The sequence below is a fragment of the Apus apus genome, chromosome 1, assembly GCF_020740795.1.
Source record: "Apus apus isolate bApuApu2 chromosome 1, bApuApu2.pri.cur, whole genome shotgun sequence".
In the NCBI taxonomy this organism is placed as follows: domain Eukaryota; kingdom Metazoa; phylum Chordata; class Aves; order Apodiformes; family Apodidae; genus Apus; species Apus apus.
The window spans coordinates 12,279,635-12,301,761 of NC_067282.1; the positions used below are offsets into that span (position 1 = coordinate 12,279,635).

At 39.0% G+C, this 22,127-nt stretch overlaps 1 long non-coding RNA gene across 1 annotated transcript in view; it reads left to right on the plus strand.

Annotated features, from left to right (window-relative positions):
- Positions 1-21,926, plus strand: part of LOC127388084 (uncharacterized) — a 30,795-nt gene extending 8,869 nt beyond the window's left edge. The window contains exons 3-4 of the long non-coding RNA XR_007890298.1: positions 14,401-14,530; positions 21,810-21,926. This is a non-coding gene — a long non-coding RNA (uncharacterized LOC127388084). The remainder of the gene's footprint in view (positions 1-14,400; positions 14,531-21,809) is intronic.
- The last annotated feature ends 201 nt before the right edge of the window (positions 21,927-22,127 follow it).

Consider the following 22,127-nt stretch of genomic DNA (forward strand, 5'->3'; position numbering starts at 1 on the left):
GACAGACTGCTATATACTACAGACAGACTACAAATTGTACTGACTAGTACTTTTGATGAGCCATTTCTCATGACATACTGATGATCTTAGTTGCTCTGCCCTGTCTGAATGAAATACTGAGTGAGTTCTGGTGGGATGTGAAAGTGGCACAAAGAATCATAGAATCATAGAATCATAGGGGTTGGAAGGGACCTCGAAAGATCATCTAGTCCAACCCCCCCGCCAGAGCAGGGTCACCTAGAGTACAAAGTTCAGTTATTTTGGCTTTTCTGTGCATTTCTTAAAAACTTGCCCGTTTAAAGTAGAAACTCCCAATGAAGTCCATTCTTATATTCAATGTGCATTGTTGACCTGTTTTGCTTCCAATGTCTGCTCCATTTTGTTCACCTCTGTTCATGCTGTTAATGTGTATTGTTTGTTTGCAAGAAGATTATTATGTTCATAAACAGATAAAGATGAGCACTCCAAATACTTTTCAGTAAAATAACTCTTCACAAAGATGATACTCTTTTGTTCCTGCTCAGTTTCTGCCTTATTTCACTGGTAAATTAACCAGATTTTCTTAGATTAATTTGGCTAATTTAGTAACAGAATCACAGAAACACAGAATTGTCAGAGCTGGAAGGGACCTCCAGAGATCATCTAGTCTGATTCACCTGCTAAAGGAGGATCACCCAGAACACATTACTCAGGACTGCATTTTGTGCATCTCCAGAGAAGGGGACTCCACAACCTCCCTGGGTGGCCTGTTCCAGTGCATTGTCACCCTCATAGCAAGGAAATTTTTTCCTCATATTTAAATGGAACTTCTTATGTTCCAGCTTGTGCCTGTTGCCCCTCATCCTATCACTGGGAACTACTGAAATAAGCCTGGCTCCATCCTCCTTGCACCCACCCTTTAGATACTTACAGGCATCAACAAAGTCTCCCCTCAGCCTTCTTTTCTCCAGGGTAAAGAGTCCCAGCTCTCTCAGCCTTTCCTCATAAGGAAGTTGCTCCAATCCCCCCATCATCTTTGTTGCCCTCCTCTGGGATCTCGCTAGTACTTCCCAGTCTGTCTTGAACTGGGGAGCCCAGAACTCGACACAGTATTCCAGATGTGGCCTCACCAGTGTAGAGGGGAAGAATGACATCTCTTGACCTACTGGCCACATTCTTCCTTATGCATCCCAGGATTCCATTGGCCTCCTTGGCAACAAAGACACGTTGCTGGCTCATGGAAAATTCACTATCTATCAGGACTCCCAGATCCTTCTCCTCAGAACTGCTGTCCAACAGGTGCACCCCTAACCTATATTGGTGCATGGGGTTCTTCCTTCCCAGGTGCAGGACCCTACACTTGCCCTTGTTGAACCTCATTAGTTTCCTCTCTGCCCAGCTCTCCACCTTGTCCAGGTCACACTGGATGGCAGCACAGCCCTCTGGAGCATCAGCCGCCCCTCCCAGTTTGGTATCATCAGTGAACTTGGTGAGGATACACTGTCCCCTCATCCACGTCATTGGTGAATATGTTGAACAAGACCAGACTGAGTATTGACCCCTGGGGGACACCACTGGTTACAGGCCTCCAGTTGGATTCAGAAAGGATCTATTTAAAAATTCATAAAGACACTTGCAAAACTTCAATTTTCAAGTCCTCTTGTATTTAATTTTTATTACTTCGCATATACTTTTATTAGAAGTGATCCCTCTGTTTCTAAAACTGAGGCACATCACAAGTGTGAAGGAGATGCCTTGCATTCTTGCCTTGCATCATTCTTGCCTTGGGTAAAAGCAGTTTGCCTTTTTTTTTTGGTAAATTAGAGGCCTTCCATTTCCAGTGCTGTCAATCTTGTACCTCTTATGCTTTTATATGTAAATTAAAAATTAAAGCAATCGTCATGCAGATGGAATAATTGCACATTTAGTAGCCTGATAAATAACGTAACTGATTGGAGAAGTGATTACCTTTGACTGTCAAATTATTTCCCTGTTGCTGAAATTACAGATTTCAGAAAGTTTCTGAAAGAATTAAAATTTAAGTATGGCTTTTCATATTAGTTTTCTTTTCCTCAGTGTATTATCATCACGTATGTGAGTCTTTGAAATTGAATCTACTGGAAGCACAAAAGAAGTTAGGAGAGAGACATTATGTTATGAAAAAGAATGATATAATCCCAATCTGGATTGCTGGAAATGGCACCAGTACTGCTGAATAATGGTTGATTGCTCCTATGGATTATTGCTATTTCTAATCTTAGTGTAGAGGATAACAGGACGACCACCTCCTGGCATAGTGGGATCTACTGTACTGTGAATAACTAACATTGCCTGGCTCAAAGTGTGGAGCAAAGGGTGGCTGCTTGCTTTCAGAGGATTCAGTGCTCACAAAAGGTTCATTTGAGGTGCAATTTTACAGAAAATTGACGGGAGAGTGTTTTTTTTGAGAACTGTCTGTCTTGAACTGAATGACTTACTGTGGCATGTCTCTGACTTGCTGTGGAATATTTCTGCCCTGGTGTTTAATCGATGTGCTTTTCCCTGGAGCGTGGCCAGACCAAGGCTGCTGGCTCTGACCCTGGGTGTGTGAGCTGTCTGTCTGCATATTCAAACCGGAGAACTGCATCATGGAAAACACTGCAAATCACTGCATTCATCTTATGGAGAAATGAGGGGAAATGAGGCAAATTGCTGTTAATCCATGTTAGCAGAGTGCCAGTGTAGGAGATGGTGCCCTTCTCCTAAAAACTACATGGCTCACAAGGCATGGCTGCCCATGAAGTATATGGGGACTTTGCCTGTTTCCCCTCTCCTACCTGCCACAAACTACAAACTGGACTCCATGTTGGAGACAAGAGAATCCTGTGGCGGGAATCCACTGGAAACATTGTTAAGAACCGCCCAGAGACTGCTGCCAACCCCGCAGTGATTGGATTATAGCCCTGAGAAGAGTGCAAAGACCAATCCTACAGGAGGAAATACATTGTAACAACTTATAAAAAGGACTGCAGCACTCAGTCTCATGCTGGCTCTTTTGGAGTGCGGAGGAGATGCTGCCGGTAAGCGGACACAGAGGTCTGCTGGCTCTCTGGAGAGACTAAGGGAGATATGGCCAGTCAGCCCAACGGAGGGAGAAACTGCTGTTCCTTGGGAGTGCTGAAGAAGGCCTACCAGTTCCTGTGAGCTCCTGGTGAATGCTGCATGTCTGTGAGAAGGACAAAGAGTGGCTATCCACCTGGATCGTGGACCATCAAGGGACTCTACAGTTACTGTTCTTCCTGCTGTCAGGGCACGGTTAAACCTGTCCACCAGTGAGGCAGAAAGACAGTGGAAACCTATCAAACAGCTGACCATCTCGGGACTTGGGTAAAGAAAAATATTTACTTGCCTTTAATTTGCCGAGGAAATTAATGTTTCCTTGCCATTTACCAGGCCCCCATCCATACTTCCTCCGCGATCCCTATAACCATCTGTTAGGCGTGCCCTCCACCTCCTCCTTTCCCATTGTCCTGGTCTGAGCCAAGATGAAGACAATTTTCCTTTTACTGCTTTTTTTTTTTTCTTCAGTAAGCTTTCCTTTAACTAGTAGCAGAGCATTCCAACTAAGACTGCTAACAGTGGAATGTTTTTCTAACTGCTGAGTCTTCAAGGTCGCACCTTCACTCTGCCCCCTCAGACACTACAGGGAGATCTATGATCCCCCTTTAGGAAGTTGAATTAGACAGACAGCAAAATTGGCCAGAGATATTCCATTCCATATTATCTACGTAAGCTCAGAGGAGGGTCAGAGATCACAGAAGACAACTTCCTTCCTGCTTCTTTTTCCCTTCTCCATGGCCAGCATCCGAGGAGGACTCCGTCCATCCATCACCGTTGACCCCCAGGCTTGAGCTCTCCTGACCCTCATCGCTCTCCGCTTTCTCCAGCAGCAACTCCGGGATTTTTCAGGACTTTTCACAGCTAAGGAGATGCTGTGGGAGTTGCTGGGGGTGGGGGAAGGTGAGAGGCTTTTGTACATATCTGAACATATTCGTATATAATTGTATATATTTTCTTTTATCATTGGTGTTTGATTAAAGCTGTGTAGTTTAGTTTTCAATCCAGCCAAGTCTCTCTCTTTTTCTCTCTCTCCTTCCCTACTTGGGTGGGAGGGAGAGGGGATCGAGAGCATTGTTTTCCCACCCGAGTCAAACGGCAACACCCATTCCTTTAATTTCTCCTTATTGTTATTGCTATTGCTTAAATCAATGGGGTGTTGTTGCTGTTGTTAATTGAAATTACCTTGGCATAGTATTATTGTTGTTTTCCACTATTCCTTATCATTATTATTACTACTGTTGTTTTCTGGTTACCCTCTTTGAACCTCCTGCCCCAAATTGGTTCATTTATCCCATTAATAAACCCTATATTCATACATTCCAATTGGGAGTTGGCTGCTTTTATTAGAAGCATTAGTGAGTATCAGACAAGTGTCTCACCCAAAAAGCCAGTGCTGAAGTTCACTGCTCCTCTGTGAGAGGTGAGCACCACGTGTGGACCTCTCGGCAGATCCTGATAAATTAAAATCTCTCCAAAAACAGAAATAAGGAAGTCATGGATCGTGACAGTCAGTTTCAGGGTCATGGTCTCACCTTTTGCTTTTGACTCACTGCAGTCTCAAACTTGCCTATTTACAGCTGAAATATTGCTTTGTTAAGTGTTTGTTTTTCTTCAATGTTGTCTACGTTTCAATGACATGTGAAACGGTCCTGACAATATGGGCTTAATATATATGGACACTTACAATCAGACCTCGAGCGTAAGAGTTTGGTGGGCACATTCAGAGTCATGCTATATAAAATGCAGAAGGAATGTTTTCCACTAACATGTACCAGAAGAGTATCTTTTCCTAGTTTTTACCCTTCCAGTTTCTTGATTTGAATATGAATATTCATATCATAGTTATAGTTTATAATAGCAACTAATACAGTAATAATAGAATCACAAAATGCATTTGTTTAGAAGGAACCTTGAAGATCATCTAGTTCCAACCCCCCTGCATGGGCTGGGACACCTCCCACTAGACCAGGTTGCTCAAAACCCTGTCCAACCTGGCTTTGAAGACCTCCGAGGAAGTGGCATCCACAACCTCCCTAGGCAACATGTTCCCATGCCTCACCACTCACACGGTAAAGAATTTCTAACTAATGTCTAACAAAAATCTATCCTCTTCCAGTTTAAAACCATTGCCCCTCATCCTATCACTACACACCCTTGTAAAAAGAGCCTCCCCAGCTTTCCTACAGGCACCCTTTAGGTACTGGAAGGCCACTATGAGATCTCCTAATATGGCTGCTTGTATAAAGCAATTGTCATCTTTGGGTCCAAGTAGCAAATGATGGTCTTTCAGGATTAGTACTTCTCATTGCTACAGCTGAAGAACAAACAAGACGCTTACAGCCTTTGAACAACCATTATGAGTTCGCTCATTCCTCTACTTATCACCAAAACTTTTGCCACTTTTACTTAGTGGACTGTTCAAAAAAAGATGAATGAGTGACCCTTGCAGGGCTACTGTGGTAGCCTCTGGTTTGCACAAAAAGACTGTCCATGTTGTTTACTTACACTGTCTGTATAATTGAGCAAAATGTATTTGCAGATGGAAAAACTGTAACTGTCTGTATTATGCAATTATGTTGTCTGTAGTATGCAATATGAAAGAGATCCAAGGTGGCCCTGTGAACCAGACATGAAAAAGCAATGATATTCCAGAGACAAAGCAGCAACCTCACGGTAGGAGCTAGGATGCAAAATAGTGTTCCAGTCCTCCTGGTAGTCAATATAGGGGTATCAGTAGGCTTCCCTTCTGCAAGTAGTTTCTCTTTTTCCATTCAGATACAAATCAATTACAACTCTTCCTGGGCCTGGCATGAGGTAATTTTCCTTCCCTCACATTAATGTCTGTCATCTGCCCTTTTGTCTCACTAATGATTCTCAATCAGTCTGCTATGGCGGCTCTGGATACGCTACCTGCTTGTGTCCGGGTGGGTAGTGCTGGAAGGTAACACACCAATCATGCAATTCATTAGGAAAAAATCATGTAGAAATAGCTTAAATAATGAGATTTAAAAGTTAAACATGTTGTCCAGCCCTGTCACAAATAAAATACTGTTCTGATTGCCTCAGGGCTAGACTGCGGCTTGGATCAAGTACCTCTGGATAAGTGTAAAGGGGAATAAAATTTTATTTGTATTTCTGAATTTTGACTGTGGGGCTTCTGAATTTTAATTGTAGGCAGGAAAGTTCAAAAAGGGCAGGGAGAAGTTGCTGTTTCTTCCCTCCTAGATGAAATCCTGTTTTACACTTATGTTTAACATGAAAATTTAGGGTTGTTTTGGAATAAAGGTCTATGCCCAAACCAAATGACTCATTCAGAGAGATGTGCCTTAAAAAAAAAAGAAAAAAAAGTGTACTTCAAAAGTGGCAGCCATAGAGGAGACTCAGCAGTAAGAGGGAATCATAGCCAAAGGAGCAGTGACATCCCAGGCTTCTTGCCAGTCTGGAAAGCTAAGGGATGTGGTGGGAGAGGTTGGTTATTTGCTACTGATCTGAGTCAGATGAACATGGTTATCCTAGAAAGCAAGGGAAACTGAGGTTTAACACACCACAGTCCCTCTATGGATTGGTCTGAGACGAGTGTGACTTGGAGTAGATTCGTGCCTTTGGGACATAATCTGACCTTTACTGGCTAATGAACCATGAATGATAATATATAAGTCCTCTTATTACCCTATATTTAAAATAAATACTTTCTTGCTTTTAAATATTGAAAAAACAGACTCACCCACAGCTTCATTTCCTTAAGTCTTAAATTAATTTGCATATGATAGGTTATGAAAAAACAAGCTTCTGATTTTCAGCCTTATTTTGCATAAACACTTTTTTTGTATGTTCTGCTTGGCTTATTTGAATTAACTTGGATATCCATGCATTGTTTCAGCCTCTAAATGATCCATTATCTCTGTCTCTCATCCCTGTCAGGCTCCACAGGCAAGGACTGGTTGCCACAGCAGTCTGTATGAAAGCCACGGTTCTGGATGATGAAGCCTGTAAAGTGTGAGGAATTTTTTTTTTTTTTTTAATGCCACAGTAGATTCACAAATTGTATTCTGCCTGTGACTCAGGTTCCAAAAGCATCTTTTTGAATAATATCTTCAGGGTATACAGCTGTTGAAACTTCAAGAAGTGTGACAGTGCATTCAGCTTCTATCAATCACCAATGGATCTGACCTTTTTTCAGTTGACCGAAGTAACAATCCTTTTGTAAGCACTTTTCCACATCTCAGGGGGACAAGACTTCTTCCCCCCACAAGGTTCTTTGTTTTTGGTGGGATACGGAGACCCTTCAAGCATTCCTTCAGCTAATGCAATTCATCACAAGCACCTAGGAAAGTAAAGGTTCTCTTTTTAATATTTTTTTTTTTTTTCCTTGAAAGCTAGTCCTTTCACTGTTATGGGGTTTGTGCTTTCCTTCCACTTTGATTTTCTCTTTCCCCTCTCATATATCCACCAGCGGGGAAGGAATTTGCTTTTTGTTTTCTGTCTTCTTCTGAAAGGAATCTGTCTTTTTTTTTTTTTTTTTTTTTTTTTTTTTTTTAGAACTGGGTAGCATCCATTGATTTTATTTTTATTTAATTTGTTAAAAGCTGATTTTTTAATGTAGATCAAGAACAGTAGAAAATATTTTATATATTGTTTAACAGTGGAAAGTTGGGTTGGGGAACAAAATAAAGGTCAGGATTTAGAAGGCAGAAGGAATGTGTAGGAAGCCTTTTTAAGAGACTGATTACCTCAAAATTATATTGTTAACAGAGCTAATAGACATATATCAATACCCAAACTCCTTGGAAAGCCACATCCGCAGCACTGACTTCCAAAGCAGTTTGCAAAAGAAATCTTCCATGATGCTATAGACTACTCTTTAAGTCCCCCATAATGCTTGAAAAAAATCTAATGCTGTAAGATTACAAATGAAACCTTTATGCATGATGTGAGAAAAAACAATCTAACTTGAAGATTTCTTGCCCATCAGAAAGACTTATGTCCATATAAATCATCTCACAAATTTTGTTGTCAGTGTCCATTACATCCTTATATGAGGTAGGTGGAAATGTAATGAGTGTGAACCCTTTACTTCTGTGATGTCTCATTTTTTTTCTCTAAAATTTGCAAGTATGAAGGACCTATAAAATAAACAAAAGAAAAGGAATCTGTCATGTTTCTGCCCCATAGTGCCCTTTCTCCATGCAAAGGGGTCTGTGTTGAGTGTTATACCTTCTGATTCTCATCAGCTTTCTTCCAAACTTAAACTTAGAAGTGATTTCTGATCTTATGCTGGAAAGCCCAGGTCTCCAAAGAGATTTTTTTGGCCCAGGGTTTCTTGAGTAAACAAATCTAGATCTGTCCAGAATGTGACACTTAGCAAATTTATGTCAGGTTTTGTCAAACGGCTCTTACTGATCACCTCTTTCCTCCAAAGAAATATTCTGAAGGTTTATATAATGTGATAATATGAAATAATATTTTAAACATAATAACCATATTATTTAAAATCCTTTTTAATTTTTCTTTTCTTTTTTTTTTTTAAATTCCTATGTTTTTCTTCTAAATAAATGACAACTGAAATGTAAAACAAAACATTTCCTCTTCAATTAAACAAAATGCTTAATCTGACACAAAGTAAGTAATTTTAACCTTGTTTTGGGGTACCATTGAGCTGACATGTCAGTTATTTATGCAGCTTTCCTCTGTATTTTTCCTCCATGTCTTTGAACACCCAGGATTACCATTGTTAGGTTTTTTTGGGGTTTGGGTGGGTTTTTTTTGTTTGCCTTTTGTTGTTGTTGTTGTTGTTGTTGCTGTTGTTTGTTTGGTGTTTTTTTTGTGGGTTTTGTGGGAATGGGAATCAAGCTGGCAAGCTCAGACTGTTCTATTACTTTTGCATTTCATTTCTTGTTAGCGCTTTCTGTTGTGGAACTCATTTGCAAATAAAGAAAAGGGTTTCCTCACTTCCAGTAAAGGTGTTTTATCTAATCGAAAGCAACCAGCAGGTGGTTCATGTAAAATCTCATTAGCCTATGATTGTTTTTGACACCTCTTTGAAGGAATGCTACATTAACTTACAATTGGAGGTACACCCCGTGTCGAGGTTAATTGTCATGGATTATAATATATGGAACACTAACTTTTTAAAGATTTATTTTTGAAAAGGGAGGATATTTTCACAATCTTAGGTAATTTTCTGGTCTTTCTTACAGAGCATGTTGCAACCTTGGTAGCCTTCCTGTGTCCCTCTGTGCTGGGGAAGTACCATAAGCTGCTGAAGAATCAGAGCACAGAGTTTAGACTACAGCCAGTGCCAAGTTATTTTGCCTCTTGTTTCTCTGAGGCCTAGATCGTTTAGCTAGCTCAAATTTTCCAATTGTGACACGACCACTGAGCACATTTCTAAAACCTGTGTCTGTATCAGAACATGAAGATAAAGATCATCCTGGTGTGTCTGATCACATGCCAAAGGACAATTTTGATATTCTGTGGAGAGGAGCCAGGAAGCAGAGAGGTAGAAAACAAAGTATCTACTTCAGCACCAATATGGAGAGAGGAAATACACCCATTTTTAGTCTCTCTTCAGTGTCTGCTCCTGGATTGTTTCTTGCTCTTTTTAAAGCTGTGGAAATTTTAATCTGCTGGCATAATTGCTAACTAAGGACTCACTGATGAGAGATCAAAAAATCTGAGCAGATGTGTGTGGTATGACCCTGAAACTCCTTCGAGTACTTCTGAAAGATTGTCCAGATCAGGACTGTGTCATTTGATTATATTAGTACTATAATAGAAATACTGAAGGAAATGTTCAGAGTCACTTCTTTAAATGTAAATGTAGGGGGCTGGTTTTAGGCTGAAAGTACAGAGAGGAGTTACTTTTATGATTCTTTCAAAGCAATCACTGTGGATGTACAGCCCAGAAGAGTGGTTATTTTCTTCTTCATTTTTTTTTTTTTTTTTCCATGTGTATTTAGATTATGACTTGTCATTGTTGTATATCTCCTAGATTTCTGGGGAGATCCTGTATACATTTACAGAAAAAATGCATAATCATGTCATAATAGAAAAATAGATACAAATTTTGACATAACTTGAAACTGTCAGATAGTGTTTATGTTCTGGCTTTTCCTCATACATACAAAATGAAACGTGTAAGTGAGCAAGGGAAGTCTTCACACAGAACAAAGAATTGGAATGAGCACAGCTGTACTTCTCAGCTCATACCCAAACTGGCAGCAAAATGAAAATTAAAAATAGTCAAGTCGTTCTGGCTCATGAGGAAAATCTTGGTTGCAGAAGTCATACAAACTCAACATACAACACAAGTGTTTCCTTGATGTCAATGAGCTTTCTGTTTACTCATGGCATTTTCATTTCCCAAAAGATTTAACTGTAGCACCTGAAGGATTAGAACATCTTCATATTGTTGAGTTCTATTTCTGCTCTTCACTAACTCCAGTAAAACAGATTCTCAATTAAACATAGCCAGTGGACATCTAATGTGATTTTCATAGTTTGCTGTCTGTGAAGATTGACAAGGATTTCTTTTCTCAGCATTCCCTCTAGGTCCATAAAGTACTGTTTGACCCTGAATTTATTTTAAAAGCTTTTCCTTGTGAAAAATAACCATACTCCCATATGCCCTCTTTTGTTGTTAATGGAATGCTGAATCTAGGCTGCTTCAGTTTCTCCTTCCTTTTTAGACTAAAGTGAAAGATATAATAGAAAAATCATTCTAGTTCTGTCTCCCGGGCTTTTGAAATCTGTTCCCTCATATGGGGAAATAGACAATTAATCTTTAGACAAGGAGGATAGAGTACAGTTAACCTGATCTAGTTGCAAAGTATGTATCTTTACAACTGCATCACCAGGATTGGAATATACAGGGTAATTTCAAGGAGTGAGGATCCCTCATCAGTGTTTTATGTGATATTTCAAGTGAGTTGGCAGATTACAGGTGCTTCTGTTTATCACATGAGAATGAAAGCCACTTCTCTGCAGTGAAGACAAGCAAATGCAGATACTAATTTTTTTCTAAGGAAAAAAAAAAGTAAATACATAGCTAAAAATGAATGGGGTATATAATTATATTGCTACACCTATGAAAACATGCTTAGCACACCTCCATTGCTCTCTGAGGCAGCTGAAGTGAATAAGGAAAAGTGCTGGTGAAATTGAAGTATAAAATATGAGACAGGTGCTAAGCTGATCCAGGGAGGAAATAAGAGATGTTTTAAAAGAGTTACATCACTGATGAAAAATAAGTCTTATTTCAGTATCCCAGATGTTACCTAGGTGAGGCAGAATACTTAAGTTCCTGTTGTATGAGATACAATAAGATACAGAGAAATGTAAACAACAGCTTTAGCGTGACAATGAGATTCTGAGACTTAGAGCTTGTCTAGTGTTTTTAGTTTTGTTTTTTTTTTCTTTGATTTTTTTTTTGCTTTTTTTGCTGTACCAACTGTCCCTGCAATTCTAGCTTTCTTATACCCTGTTAAAATGCTTCCACACCAAAGCTGTAGCTTTGGTAAGAGAGTGGTAAGTGAAAGCATTACAACAAATGAACAACTCTGGAAGTGTTCAAACCAGGGAAGACAGAGGCCACAGAAAGATATAACTAAAATCCCTAAAGACAAAAAAGAAAATCTCCTGATGTTCCGGTTTTTTGCCTGTCCACGTGGAGCACATTCAGCACATGAACAAGGTCCCACAGCATCTTGGGTTGATCCTGTTTTCAGTAGACAATCCCTTCAAATTATACTATAACATTGTCTAAGTCTACTGACCTTACCACGTGCACGTCTTCACTATGGTCCAGACCCGGAGCTGTGGACAGAGTACCTGTACATGTACTCTGACTACAGAACCTGTGGCACCTGCATGTGACATATTTGATGTGGCTGAGAATCATATCAGTTCCAATCCCCTCCAAAACAGAATAATAGAATCAAAGGATCACTAAGGTTGGAAAAGAATTTCAAGATCAAGTCCACTCATCAGCCCTACACCCCTGTGACCTCTAAAACATCTCCTGAAGCACCTCATCTACCCGTTTTTTTAACACCTCCAGGGGTGGCACCTCCACCACCTTCCTGGGCAACCTGTTCCAATGCCTCACCACTCTTCCTGTGAATACATTTTTTCTAATTTTTCCAATCTGAACCTCCCCTAGCACAACTTGACCCCATTTCCTCTTGTCCTATCTCTAGTCACCAGGGAGAAGAGGCCAACACCCACCTCACTACACCTTCCTTTTAGGTAGCTGTAGAGAGCAATGACGACTCCCTTCAGCCTCCTCTTCTCCAGGCTGAACAGCCCCAGCTCTCTCAGCCTCTCCCCATAAGACCTGTTCTCCAAATGTCAAGCTTCAGCATAGTTAGCCTGAACTTAGTAGCTATTGCTGCTGCTGCTGGACTATTATAGAGATCATATACAAGGAATGCAACTTTCCTTGGCCTAATGACACTGAGAAGGACAATTCTGCCCGGGACAATGTGGCAGACAAAATGAAATCAGTTTTCACAGGGAGCATTCCAGTGTTTGTCTTAACGTTAGACATTTATTTAGACTGACCCTTTAGAATAGGTGGCAAAATGCTTGTATGAAATGTAATTGTGATACACATTAAATCCAGATAAATAAATATTTATTTTCATTCTTATAAAATTAGAAATCCCCCTCAGTTTGCTAAAGACATCATGCAGTTAGAACTATCAGAGTATCCATTACCCGGAAAACATCATCCTTATAAAATGTTGCTACACTCAGATTAATGATTTTTAGACTTCATAATTTGGTGACTAGTGGAAATTATTTTGAATAATTCCTGGAAGATTTAATGAGGATACTATTGGCCTGAAGAGGCATTCAAGCTGCATGTATCTTAAACAATAAGAAGAACTGAATCATTTGGTACGTGGAATGAAACTTGACACATGAAATAATCAGTGTTGTATTAAAGAGAGTTTGTCAGCAACTAACTGTGTTTTCTTTCTTTCAAAAAGCAGTGCCAATAGTGGCAAAACTGTGTTTCAACCAGTGTTTGAGTTAAGCTTAAATAAGTACCTAGAGTGTGTTTATTGGTTTTGAAAGACCCTGGGTGCAGGACAGAGGCATGAAGGCAGCAGTCTTGTATATATAAAACACAGGCATTGTTTTGCTTTTCTGAGTAAGAAAGATGAAATGAAGTAACTGAAGACAATCTTGTATTCCAAAGGACTGCATCTTGCAAGGTTACAAGTAGCAATAAGCACCTTTTTTATTACTTCTTTCCTACAACAAAAACAAGGGCTCACTGGACATCCCACTGTAATCATTGAATCCTCAGGTTGCTGGGATCTTTTGTATGTGCAAAACAATGCAAAACTGTCACTGAGGGATGGGCAATTCCAGCCACATTCCTTCTGAGGTGGATCAAATTTAGGAATTCAACAGAATCCTGAAAATTTATAAAAGTCAGCAACAATGATGGAAGCTGAATGAGGAGCACTAGAACTACCCTCTGGTGAATCTAATCTAAAAGTGTGAAAGAAACGGTGTATACTTTTATCAGTAAGGAATAGGTGGAGAATAATAATAAAAACTACTTCTAAAACTGTTCTCAAATTCACTCCCTTATCCCAGAGAGTGACCAGTTACAGGTAAATGTGACAGATACTTGTCTCAGGAGATTTCAAAGACAGCTTCCATCTTCTCACCCTAAGCAATCTGTTTCACTAGCCAAGATTTCCCCAAAACTACCATAAATCTTTTTTGATTAATTTTATCCTATTAAATAATTAACTATTCACAATAATTTTCTTTCATCTATGCATTGATCAATACTGTCTCATTTGTCACTCCTGTCTTATATTCTTCAGCTTAAACAAGGCTCAGTCTTTTATTTATTTCCCTGTAGATCGTATTTTCTAGACTAAAATGTTCTCATTGTTTTCCTTGTCCATATTGGAAAGATTATATCATGGTTCTTTTAGAAGCTATTTCTCAAATTTTTCTGTGATGCTTACCTGAATTTGCACCCAGGTAGCATTGTTGATGGCTTTTCATCAAGGCATTCCCAGATTTTTTCTGTAGTGCTGCCTTCTAGGTTGAGCATCATCCCAAGTTTGTGGAGATGATTCTTTTTCATTAGGTGTAGAACTTTGTATTTATTCACATTGAATTACCCCCCATTTGACTTAGATCCTACCTTCAAAATCTCAAGATCAGCCTGGATGCTAATCCTGTTTGTGTGGTCCTCCCCAAAATGGCAAATAATTAACAACTACTCTCTGATTATTGTATCCAAGCAGCTTTTAATTTTTGTATTATTTTTATTTGTCCTTATTTCCCCAGATTGCCTCCGAACATTGATACGAAGCAGTGGCAAAAGCCTTACTAAAGTTAGGACAGAATATCAGCTCTTTGTCACTATTCACGGAATCTTCTCTTCTATGACAGAAGGAAATAAAATTGGTTTTGACTGGTATGTATGTATGGAGCTGTTGCTCGGCACTTTATTATCTTCTTAATGCTTACACGCTGGTTAATTACTTTATTTATTTGTTTATTTATTTATTTATTTTCCCCCTAAAACTTCAAGTTAAGCTGTTGAGCTTTAATTATCACATCCTTTTCTATTCTGTCTTTTTTAAGAGTTATTTTTTCCCTTTTTCTTTTGCCACTTTATTTTTTCTCCATGAGTTTTCCAGGATAACTGCTGGTGGCTCTCTGATTTACCACTTAAAACTAATCTTATAGTAATCTTAACAGGCTTTCCAATTTCAATGATTTACAAGTGTAGATATTCTAGAAAGATATTGAGCTTTATGAAATCTGGGCTCAGCATATTCTCATTCTCAAACATATATACACATATCTGTCTATATCTGCGTCTATATCTGCATCTATATCTTCATCTGCACTACATTTATATCTACATCTTTTACATGCATATAAAAGATAAGATGTGTTCCAAAGAAAAACATTGCATATGAATTGAAGCATCTTTGATTTTCCCAGCAGTGGGCACACTTCCCTAATGATTGTAGGTACAATTTTAATACAACAATAAAGAGCTGTGCCTTTAAGGATATAGTTGGACAGCTCCATATGAGCATCTGGAACATCATGGGTGTAGAGGATAAATCTCAGCTCTTTTTCCACTTCCCACCCATCTTAATCTGGTTAAAGTATGTAGGAATCTGTGATGAAAACCTGCTAATGCAGTAACATGTTTCCAGTTAAATGCTGTGTCAGACAAAATCATTAGCTCAGATCTTTGAAAACCAAGGAGCTAAACCATATTATTTAGGTGGACAAGAAGATCAACTAAGAGGTGTCAGCAATTTAAGGGTAAGGGAATAAAGAATGGTAAAGTCTTCAATCTGATATGCCCTTTTGCAGAGGAATCTTTCTGAAGGAAAACAGTGATTTAGGAGCTTTCTTACCAGCCAGCTTATTGCAGAATTGCTCAAATAGCTGGAAGTAAAGCAGTATTCAGCTATATTATGACTCAGGAAGTTACCTGGGATAAACCTGACTGTAGATAAAGAGGAACCACAAATAGGATGAGGGTGAAGAAGATGGGTTTTGGCAGGCTTAATCTCCCTCTAAATATGAGTTACCCCTCACTGCCATAAATCACATTCTTTGGTCCTGAAACCCCTTAGAAGGCTGAACTGATGAAAGACCTGAGTCAAAACCACCAGCTACAAGTCCTGAGATGGTTCACATTTTCTTTTGAGGAATACCTAGCACAGAAGTATGTGCTACCTGACCTAGCCAGAAAATTAATGTCTTGTTTAACGCTGATTTAATAATGACTGAAAGGGAAGCAAAAAACCCTGTATGTTCCTTAAAGAAAATCAGAGAATTTGTACCATGAGAAAGTGAGTATATGAAGGAATCCTGTCAGCCTGTCCTATCTCCTGGAATTACTTACCCTTCATGAGACCCTTCATTAGCTGACTGAAGTACATACAGACTTTTTATGTGCAGTGCCCATGAAGTTATAAAGGGGTCTTGTCCTTGGAGCTGACAAAATTAAGATGGTTAGAAAAAGCCTTGCTAGCTTTTCATGCATAAAATGTATTTACTCATTATCAGAAACAATAAATCTTGTGAGGAAGAGAGCCAGGCATTTGCTCCCAGCTATCATAGAATCTTTTTTCTCCAAATCAATAGCACATTATGCAGCAATGCATCAGACAGTGGGCAGTTATATTGAGTAGTTATTAAATTAGACTCCCATTCATCCATATCTATTTGTATGTCATTTTCTATCCTATTTCTTATACAGGGGTAATGGATAATAAAGCTGGGGAAGTTTTTGTTGGGATTTCTAAAGGCAACTATAAGCATTACTTGTGACCATAAGCTGTTTTTTAGTGGGAGATGGTAAGTAATTTTAAGAACTCTTTGGAAACTGCAGTGACAGAATTTGGATTTGGTTCTGAGAAATATCTAACAGAGGTTTCCTCCAGTCTTTATATTAAAAGATAGCACTGGAATGACTTAGAAAGCTGTCTTATTCCAAAAGTGAATCTCTAATTATCAGAAGTCAATTTGATTAGCAATTAAATTTTTCATAACTATCCCAATTTTCAGATTCTGCAAATTTGGGATGAACACATCAAACAGAAGATTTTTTTCCCTTATACTTCTAAATTCAATTTTAAATTCAGGCCTGGGGGATGTTTGTAACTTCATACTTAAAAAAACCCAAACAACAACTTAAGTATATTTATTAAAGAGCTGTATTTTCCTCAGTCTCAAGGAGAAATACATACGAGTTTGTGCAGAGAACTTGCTGAATTTTGGATAGTAAAATTCAGGTAAATACTACATTTCTTAGAACATCAATCATATGAAATAATAATAATAAAAAAAGGAAGTAAATGCAAAAGGAAGAAAAATACATGAAAAGGGAAGAGAATTAGATGCACGTCTAAAGGATGCTGAGTATCCTCCACATTTCAATATGAAACTACTGTAGTCATACCTTCCTTTAGGTTTCCAGCATCTTTCTAGATCAGAGATATTCTTCGAGCAGTGAAAAGCAGGATATATATACCTATGCAGCATAAAAAGGTTAATTTAAAGGACATAGAAAATATCAAACCTTTCTTCTCAAAGTATTTGTGAATATTAGAAATTAAGACAGCACTGACTAATCCATTTTGAATACCACCAATTGTAAACCCAAAGAATAAGGAAAATCATATAAGAAAATAATAGTTATGAAGGAAAAAAACAGATTGCTCTCAGGGTCAAATCCCCAGCTAAAGTGCAATAAATCCACTGAGTTAAGAGAGTGACCATGACTTACAATGGCCAATGATTTGCCCTGTATGTCTTGCACTCTAACCTTCACTAATGCCTGGAACCATTGATTCTCTGTTTTTCCCTGAGACATTGATTTCAGTGGGGAATTGTGCCCATGAAAGCAGGACAGAATAAGGCCTTTTCATTCTGAGTTACCATTTCCCGTGTGTGGAAGTGCAGTGTATTAATCCGAACAATCAATACTCCCCTGACCCTCAATGCATCCCACTCAAGCAAAAAGGCATCACCTCTGTTTTTGATTAATCAACAGCAAGTATCCATTTCTGAAATAATTTCATCTGAGAAATAGTTTTACTAAGCAGATTTAGGGCCTGATTTGCAGGCCACTTGGGAAAGTTTTGAGACAAGGAAGTCCTTTTGAAGTGCTTGGCAGTCTCAAAGCCCAGGAGAGTATTTCCATTGTGCCCACTGATGTGTGGGTCTGTCCCTTCAAGGATCTGCTCTCAATCCATTAATCACCTCATCTTCACTGATACTGATGATTGTCCTGACCCAGATGCTGGACCTTGCATCTGGTTCGGCACAATCCCCAGTATCAATATAGGCTGGGGGATGAAGGGATTGACAACAGCCCTGAGAAGAAGGGCTTGGATATACCAATGGCTGATAAATTAGACAGGAGCTGACAATGTGCCCTGTCAGCCCAGAAAGCCAACTGCATCCTGGGGTGCATCCTTGGGGAGGTGATTCTTGTGAGACTCCACCTGGAGTACTGTGTCCAGTTCTGGAGCACCCAACACAAGAAGGACATGGAGCTCTTGGAGAGAGTCCAGAAGAGGGCCACAAAGATGTTCAGAGGGCTGGTGCACCTCTCCTATGAAGACAGATTGAGAGAGTTGGGGTTGTTCAGCCTGGGGAAGAGAAGGCTCTACAGAGACTTTATTGCAGCTTTTCATTACTTAAAGGAGGCTTCTAAGAATGATGAAGAGACTTCTCACCAGGGCGTGTAGTGACAGGACAAGGGATAATGGTTTTAATCTAAGAGATGGTAGATTTAGATTAGATACAAGGAAGAAGTTTTTTATGATAACTTGGTGAAACACTGGAGCAGGTTTTCTGGAAAAATTGTGTATGTCTTATCATTGCATTCAAGGTCAGGTTGGATGGGGCTTTGAACGACCTGATCTAGTGAAAGAGATTCCTAGCCATGGCACAGGTGTTGGACTATATGATATTTAAAGGCTCCTTCCAATCCAAACCATTCCATAATTCTGTGATCTCTATCTCAATTGTACAAGTCTCTACTTAAACCATTACTGGTAAGAGACAGTGGTTTCCTAAACTGTGATGGCAAAAAAGTAAGGAAAGTCTGACAGTGGTAGGACAGATTTGCTCTGAAAGGCAAGGCTCGGTGAACATGTTTGCTTCAAAGTTTTGAATGATCCATGTGTACAGCGTGGAGGTTCCCACAGCAGGCAGCACTTGCCAGATACTCCCTTGCTACCTACTCAGTGAATCAACTTAATGAGAAAAAGTAAAGTTCGGCATTTTAACAAATGCTTTCATATGCCACATCTGAAACATGCCCTATTACCCATTTAAACTGTGGTGTGCTCATTTTCTCCCACAAATTCACAGAGAGAGCATTAAACTTTCCCTTTTTTTTTAACATTGCTATTTACTTTTTTTGCCTGCTGGTCACTGTAATGTCAGTGGATATTTTAGGCTTCTTCCTTATCTTAGTGAATCTGCCTCCCAGGGAGGATGTGAGTAATAAAAATAAAACATTTTGAGTGCTTTGTATTGCTGGTTTTTCATGCCTTAATATCAAGTTGTTATTTTTGTTGGGTTTTTCCTTGTAATTTTTGTTAAGAGCAGTGCTGTGCATTAGGAAACCAATAGCATATTAATATAAATATCACAAACAATGCCAGATAGATTATTTCTAGTATTTAATGAAAAAAATTTTGGACAAAATAATTATACCCTTTTTTAGTTTGTTTTTCCTTTTCTTTTTTTTTGTTGTTATTTCTTTCTTGTCTAAAATTTTTGCATGAGAGCAAAGCCAATGGTCTGGTCAGTTTAATAGTCCCAGAGTGTCATAAGATAATGTAAATTAGACTGGTTTTTGTTTGTTTGTTCATTTGTTCAGTTAATGATTGCTGGAGAAAAGAGCAAGAAACAGAATCACAGTGTGTTTTTGTAAAATGAATTTTTCGGTGAATTTCTGTGATGCACGTGAAGAGCGTACACTTCAGTCCTTGTGCATAGCAGTTTCTGTATTCATTTTAACTAGCTCTGCAAGAAAATGCCAGTATATTGAGATGCCCCAATTAAATTTTGTTGATGCAGTGAACTTCTTTATGGCTGAGCAATACCACTGCTAGCAATTAGACTAACAGCATAGCATACATCACTCAGAAATAATCAGTTGACTTTTGCATGGCAATATCAGGGAGTTTCGGATGTTTAGCACTATTCCAAACACCCTTTTTTCCCAATTATTTGACAAGTTTTCAAGAAGCATGTCCGTCCTCATTTAATTTAATAATGGAAATGAAGTACCTCTATTACAGTATTTTATTGTATGCAAAAACATGTAAGGAGATGTTATAAAAATAATGCATATGCTTACCTAGACAATATAAGAAAGGCAGAAGAGAGATACTATTATTTCCCTTCTCCTCACCCCTGAAAAAAAGGAAATGACATTTTGAAAAATATAATGCTTACCAAGTCATTTCCATGCATTCAGGGATCATCCTATTTCCATCTACAAACTGTGTTGCCTGAGATAAAACTGAATGGCTTCAGGGTGATGTGCTCAAGGTGATAGGAAGATCAAGAGAGGATAAGAAAATGAGAGGGAAGGGAGATGTTTCCTTATATTTTGATAAAGCTAAATCAAAAGAATAAGTCCTGTTTGTGCTTGTCAGATTATTTTGTGCCTGAGAGGCAAGGTTTGCCCAGTCCCTGATTGTAATGAGAAATGATTGGTATACCCCTCACCCCACATTCTGCACAGTGTTTGTATATGATATTAATGTTGTTTGCTTTAACTCATCAGGGATTTGGAAAAACTCCTGGTTGTTTAATACTTTGTCTTTATGTGCACTTATACAAAAAGACTGCAACCTTTTTCTCACTCCCATCCCAGAGTTACCTCAGTTTGTAGGGAACAATAGATTATGATAGGTACTGGGAAAAGCTTTCTAGGGAAGCTATGGTACAAAAATATGATCCACAACTTATCCTTAGGTCTATATCCTTCGGTTAATTATTTGTGCTGGTGTTTAAATAAGTAGTAAATTATGTACCTGGATATAGTACTCCAGGTGATGCTTTTGTGGGACCAACATACTTTACCATCCTGCCAGGGAAATGGTCCCTCTGGATCTGGGGCCTGCTCATATCAGAGGTGTGATGCTGGGAGAAACCAGCTATGGACAGGCAGAGTGTAGGCAAGGGACAGTGGTGCAGAGCACAGTGGCTTGTGATCCTCATCTTCAGTGTCTGGAAAACCTCAAAAGGACAATTAACCATTCACCTCTTCTAGGTATTTGTTGAGAAAGTGCAAGATTAATGCTGTTGGATCTTAGTCACTTACAATGGAATAATTCTAGAAGAAATTAGCAATGTTTAGTTATGTGGTTTAAACATCTGTTTCACTTGAGGTAGTAGAGACTTAGAGGGGCTTATTTGTCTTCCCTGACTATAAAGAATATCTAAATGAGCAGTTTAGCTTTAAGTGCGCTACTGACTTCTACATCTGGGTAGATGAATCATGCCCCAGATTTTTCAGAAAGTCTACTTCTTTCTGAATGCACAGATATCCCAAGAAATCTAATAATCAGCTCATCAATGTCTTTTTCTTCTTTTAAGAGTAATCAGACTATGTTTGAATTACCTTTGATACAGCAGTAGAGATTGAATTGCAATTTTCAGCTGACTCATCATGTTCAGAGATGTGATTCTGCTGATGAAACTTTTGTATTCAAGTGAATGTATCATTAACAGGAGAAACTATCACAGCCTCAAACTTCTTCATTCAAAGCAGATCTAAAGCTGAAAGGCATATGCTGAACTGTGCTTGAACAGTGTCAGTACCCTGGTAGATTTTTTGAGTTTTTAGGGGCCTGTTACACTTTTCTTTGCTCTTAAGTCCTCACTCAGTTTTTCCTCTATTAAGTTTACTGAATGTCTGCCAAATTCAGCACACCCCTGGATTTCTGAGCTGTATTTTGCATTATTCTCCTGATTCCTGTGAAGAGGAGAACACTACTGCCTTGCCCTGGAAGCAAAGCAAGCAAGAGCTGCCATTTAAGGGCACATCTGTACTCTAGGCAGTGTATATGGATGGCTTTGATCAGCTTTGATTCAAGCACAGGAGGCAGTTCCACCTCAGGTCTCTGGTGTCTTGTAGGAAACAGTTAATTCCAGATTTTTCCTGTTGATACATCTTCAATTTGTTTCTTTAGGACAGCAGATTTTAATGAAGAAGGAGCCTTCCACTTGCTGAAAAATATGAATCTCCCCTTTTGCTTCATGGCTGTCTACACATGTGGATACTTCTGGACAAGGTGGCCAAGACAACACAAATGGTAAAGCATCTATCTTACATGTTACCCTTCCAGAAAGTAGAGCAGTTTCTCTGCTTTCCCCTGGTTTTGTCACTCTGTGTGTTGCAACTAAGCTCTCACCTTCATTTTGACTTTTGTCCTGTGACCCCACCTCATGTCTGCCAGGAGGACAATACCTGTTCCTAAAGCACTGGATTCAGGAAATGGTAGTCACAC